The following is a 6,048-nucleotide window of genomic DNA, read 5'->3' as shown; positions in this document are numbered from 1 at the left end:
CAGGAAAAGCACCTCTCCTTCCAGGGTTAATTTAAGTTAAGACTCCCAGAGGGAAAAGCAGCACCACCTGGACCCTAACCCAGATTCAGCCATCCAGGGTTAGATATAACCTATTCTGGTGAGCCATGAGTGTGATCGTGTGAGTCATCCCAAGGCAAGTCTTCCCTGTTCACTGTGGGGAAGCAGCATTCCCCAATTAACAGAAAGGCTGAACATTGTTGCAGAAGCTCTCGCTACTCAGCTGTGAAGTTCAAAATGACTGAGTGAAGCACCAGAGTCCATTGAGGCATTTTATTGGTGTGTATGTATTACATCCCTAGGAAAAGAATCCCAGGATTTTCCCTCCTGTGTGTTTTCGTCTTGCTTCTTCATGGTCCATGATGCCAGCTGAGGTTGTCAGGACAATGAAACCAGACTGTGGGACAGGAGCAGGTTGTTCTGCCATTTTTCTAGATCTTCCAGTTGTACATGCAATCTGGGGCTGATCACTCCACACTTGTTTAACCTGCCTGGGAGGTTCACAACAATTTTCTCAGCACTGTGATCATCAATGATGTCAAATTCGCCAATGTAACTGTGCTTCATCATCACAGTGAGAAACCGGACGATGACTTTGGAGCATGGCCTCTCTTTTCAGCATTGTTAATGCTCTTGAGAGCATCTGCCAGGACATTCATGTGCACCATTATGGCAGCACAGAAAGATGGCGGAAAGGGGTATTTCATTGTTAAACATTTACCAGCATACCCCTAAGTGAATCCTGCCTAACAATGGAACACATGCAACGCATCCATTTCCATGGCTTCATTAGGCAAATTTTCACTGAAAGTCTTAGCATCCGGCTGTATTTGTGCAAGGAAAGAAAGAAATTTTCATGCAGTTTTTCTCCTAGGCATGACTGGCTCCATGTAACTTCAAGGACGTCTGCTCCAGATGGTTACTGTTCCATTATTTAACAAGTAACAAGAATCAGAGACTGCAAGTTGTGCTGGCACCATGCTCACCACTCCCAGCATTCACGGGCACTTGAGATTCTGGTCCCACAGCCCTCTCAGCAACACGGCAGGACTGAGAAAGGCCTCCAGCCGAGCTGTCTTTGAAACCTCTCCAAGTCCAGACAGGTGCTGATGTGACTGTAATCTTTCCCTAAATTCAGTATTTGAACGTGAATGTATTTTTGTGCATAGGAAAGTGAAGGCTTTCCATGAGATGCTCAGGTTCTGCCCTGTAAGCACCAAGGCACACTGCAGAGAAACTAGTCCCTTCACCTATAAGAAGACTGAAATTACTTTTATGGAAGAAGGAGGTTTGTGAGCATTAGAACATCTCCTAAAACTGCTCTCTGAACCAATCACTGCAGTTAGGTTCTGAAAGAATACTTTAGAATGGGAGGAAATGGTTGAATATATATTAAGTTTAAAAGCAGTCATCTTTTTTCATTTCCAACCCATAGAAAAACTAGAAAAATACACATTTTTCTCTTGCAATCTCTGTATATGGTAACATTTCAGGTTGTTTTCATGTTCCTCCTTTTTTTTTTTTTTTGGTATTCTTAAATATATGTAGATTTGTAAAAAAAAAATATTGTGAATTAAATTCAGCAGTTTTTTTCTTTAACACTGACTTTGACTCCATGAAAAATTAGAAGGGTAGTCACCGGTGTGGTCTATTTTATCTCTGCCTTCAGAGGTGAGCACATATTCAAGTCTGGGCCAATCAGAGAACCACATCCTCCAAACCTCAGTAATTCATCCAGAGATAGGCATGTGAGCCTTGGAAAGCACTAATAAAAGTCTTTCCATGTGACTTGACAAATGAAAACTGAGAGAAAGCATGTCTCTCTCTTTTGAATTATAAATGGTATGGATATAAATTTGGGCTGCTGGAAGTTTTCTTCCCTTACTTGTAGAGGAATCTTTCTAAAAATGAAGCCAAAATGCCACAAGAAGAGAAATGAGACCTGACCAGTGGTGGTGTCTGGCGCTATTGTTTGATCTCCTGGATCCACCTGTTCCTGAGGCCAAACCAATCACTGGACTTATATAAGCCAATGAACTAACTTGTGGTTTCAGTTAGTTTCAGCTAGATTCTCTCATTGGTAACTGAAACCATTTTTACTAAAAACAAAGACAGAAAGACTGTATGTTATGGCCAAACTAGGGGAACTCTTAGGTTACCTCTAAGTATATGGTCATTTTAACCAAGGCTTGGTTTTCATATGAGTGTACAAAAGCAATGCCTTATCACCAAATACTGAATCCAATACAACAAATCAGTTACTATCAATTTGCTCTAGTTACTAAGTGCTGGGATACACACAGATGAATATGAAGGTTTCTATCTTGGTGGGACTTACAAGTAAGTAGAATGGTAAGACAAGAAGGATGATGAGAGAGAGACAGAGAGACAGAAACAGAGACAGAGAAGGTACTCTATAGTAGTGGAAGCCAGGGGATTTACATTGCTAATTCTATCTTTGGAACCAATTTGGATAAGCACACTTTTTTGCCTCTTTTTCTGTCTCTAAAATATGAGTTTAGTAATCCTCCAAGTATAGTCTAGGGGGTCAAAACTATTTTCATAGTAATTTTAAAACACATTTGTCTTTTACAGTCATTCCCTCACAAACAGTTCTCCAAACTACAGGACGAGTAATGACATCATCACTGTAACAGGTAATGGAATTTAGGCTTGAATATTCTTGTGCTGTCTGCATTCTTCAAAGGTAGTAGTTTGAAAGGTATAAGTACATATCTTTTCAGAGATGAACTCAGATTGTTTTCAATACTCCTACTGTGCTCTCACCATCATAACCTCACTGACATCCAACAAATTTTGAAATCCCTGAATTTTCCTTGTATACACACAAAGACACAACTAAAAGGGAGTTTACTAAAAGGCTGGTGGGAAACTTAGAAGTCCCTAGACTATACTTGTTGTCCCATTTTGCAAGAATGTTATAAATTTTTTCAAGAACTCAATTTAAATTTTTATCAAAATTATTTCAGAATTTATATTTTATTCTAAAATGAAAAAAATGTATTTTCTTTATCGAAAGATGGATTGTTGGCTTATAAAAGGGAGATTAAAAGGCTTGCTTTCTGAACCCACAACCACACCAGGTACGTCTGAAGATGTTGGAAAAAATGAAACTGATACCTCAGAGAATTCTGTCTCATGGAAGGGAAGAATATATCGCAAAACACAAAACAGGCAAAGGTGTAAATAACAAAAATACAATATGAACTATCTTTATAGATGTTAACAATGACCTCACTGTGCCTTGTACAACAGAAGATTTTCGGATATTATTATGTGCAAAATTTGGGTGCCAATTGAGACATCACTTTGAGACCAATCATTAAAAGTTTAAAGAAAAAGGACTTGAATATTTTAACCATAGATGTGATAAACTCTTTAAAAGTCAAAAGTTGTTCGATACAGATTTTCAACCTAGAAACAAAGCAGCTACTGAAGCATCTCCCAGGGTAAGCATTTCATTGGTTTGAGAAGCACATACAACACCTGATAAATAAATCCTGTAAGGTTGACAGTGCCCAATGCCCGCCGCATGAGAAGTCCATAAAAACAACAGCCACAAGGCCATTTTCCAGGGATACAATAACTCAATGATTTAAAAATTTAGCTGCAAACATAAAGATTGCATTAATATCTCATTTTCAAAAGTGTACTTATATTTTGCAAACAGGTGAATCTGAAGAAGAGCTGGGCTTGCCAGTTAGCTGGCAGCCCTCCATCAGCATTGACTCATCATCACATAGTATCTTTTTCTGTGAATGCTCAGCAAACAGATACAAAAAAGGCTGAAATACTCAAATTTTGAATAACGCTTTGAACTTCATGATTGAGTCCTGGAACAATGGTTTTGACCCTCTCATGTCTAGTGCAAAAACAATGATGGGCCAGACTGCTAGGGTAGCATAGATCCAAGCAAATGGTACCAAGTTTCCTGCAGTCATTATATTTTTCCACTGATAGGCACTCCGAGGAACAAATAATAATCTAAAAGTAAAAATAAACACCAGTTTCATTAAGAATGCTCTAGATGAATCAAATTTCTGATTTTACCAAAGGTTAACCCTCAGTATTCTGTGTGACAAAATGCAAAAGCATTTTTACTAAATTTTGAAGTACAATGATTGTCTTGAGGAAAGCGCTTATGGGCAACTGTTTTGAGTTAAGAGCTCAACTAACTGCTTTCTTTCACAGAGCAGGATCTCAGTTTGAAAGACTACTGACAGACAAACTACGGTTATCCAGACTTGGATATTTGGCTGACAGTTTCTTCAAAATGAACAAAGTGAGATTGCCACGTCGAGGAAAACAACTGACAATATGTGTTGCCAACTGTAAAATTTGAAGTTACAAGTGCAAATGGGAATTTTGGAAAATTTTATAAGCACCACTGTGAGCTTGACATCATGTGTTTTTCTAATGAGATTGGTAGCAATATTTATGTGTGTGATTTTTGATATCTTAATGAGATATGCAATATTTGGAAGATCTGCATAATTCAGTGAACTAGGATTTTCCAAATGCTTGATCCATGATGTTATGGAATCACCCATGGTTCAAGGATCTGTTCAAAGTTCAAGTTAGACCCATACTTTTAATGAAACAGAATATAAACAGTTTATTGATTAGGTTACAGATTCCACACTGAATCTAATCTTTAAGAAACTACCTCTTGTCTTCCCATGGTGATAGCAGAGAGATTGCAAGCTCAGTAGCCCAAGACCATTTCAAACTTTTTCTTGCATCTTGCCTTCTAAAATCCCATTAGAAAAACTAATCACACGGGGTGCCTGGGTGGCTCAATCGTTAAGTGTCTGTCTTCAGCTCAGGTCATGATCCCAGGTTCCTGGGATTGAGCCCCGCATCGGGCTCCCTGCTCAGCGGGAAGCCTGCTTCTCCCTCTCCTACTCCCCCTGCTTGTGTCCCCTCTCTCGCTGTGTCTCTCTCTGTCAAATGAATAAATAAAATCTTTAAAAAAACAACAACAAAACTAATCCCACAGGAGAACCCAGAGTCCAAGTGGAGGAAGGAGAGGGGAGAACAAAGTTATACAACCAACATTGTGGCTATAGGGTGGGGTGGTACATCGAGGTCATTTTTGCAATCAGCTGAGCTATAAGGATCATGGAGCCTGACACTCAGTGCAAAGTGGTTTGCATAAATTAGATCGAATCCTGACAATAACCCTATAATGTGGGTATTTGTGTAAATAAGAATCCTGGATTGCAACGGAATCTTCACACAAACTAGATCAAATAAAAGTGTATTTATTTAGTCACGTACCTGAGAAGTGAAACTGTTAAGGTTATCTAACATGTCTGAGTGGCTGGATGGATCTAGACCACCGGAGGTCTTTGATGCTCTGTCTACAGCACTCAGTTTGGGTTTCCTCGGTATGTTGAATCCATTCTGCAGATGACATTTTCTCTGAAGCCGAAAGAGTTGTCTCACAGCAACTCCAGTCTACAAGATCCTCTGAGTTTGCAAACCTGGAGGAAGACAGGGAGGGCATCTCTCCCAATCGATTTGTTCCCAATGTCCCTAGGAAGCTCTCATTGGCCTGGCATAGATTGCTCATGCATGAAAAGGAGTCCCGAAGCCAAGAGGGTTTGCAAACTGCTGAACAAGGTCATTGCTAAGGCCCCTTCAGCTCTAAAATTCTAAAATTATTCGGGTATTATTTGCTGTGTCCTGATTGCATTGTAGTAGACTGCACATTTAGAAATACTAAGATCTGATCATTACAGTGTATTTATTGTATCTCACGATATGCCCCACTCACAATGAGCTGGGACAAGTACATATTAAGTACCACTTGGAAACTGGTGCAGGAGGACGCTGGATGGACCAAGCAGACCCCACAGTTCTAACCTTGTCCCCTTCCTCAAATGAAACAGCAAAACTAGGTTTGTCTTGTAAGAGAACTGTGTTGCCAGTAGAATCACATCTTGGGTAGGAAATCTAAATTCACCTATTGATTTTATTATGTACACTTAGATAATCTCTCATTTT

General features: G+C 39.4%; 1 pseudogene; it reads right to left on the bottom strand.

The window, feature by feature from the left end:
* Positions 1-264: 264 nt before the first annotated feature.
* On the bottom strand, positions 265-1,290 carry LOC123833638 (small ribosomal subunit protein uS8-like; annotated as a pseudogene).
* Between the last annotated feature and the right edge of the window lie 4,758 nt (positions 1,291-6,048).

Source organism: Mirounga angustirostris, unplaced genomic scaffold, assembly GCF_029215605.1.
Source record: "Mirounga angustirostris isolate CCGP_5_RB_7025 unplaced genomic scaffold, mMirAng1.0.hap1 SCAF_1, whole genome shotgun sequence".
Lineage (NCBI taxonomy): Eukaryota > Metazoa > Chordata > Mammalia > Carnivora > Phocidae > Mirounga > Mirounga angustirostris.
The sequence above is the reverse complement of the archived record's forward strand: the minus strand, read 5'-3'. Positions and strand labels throughout refer to the sequence as shown.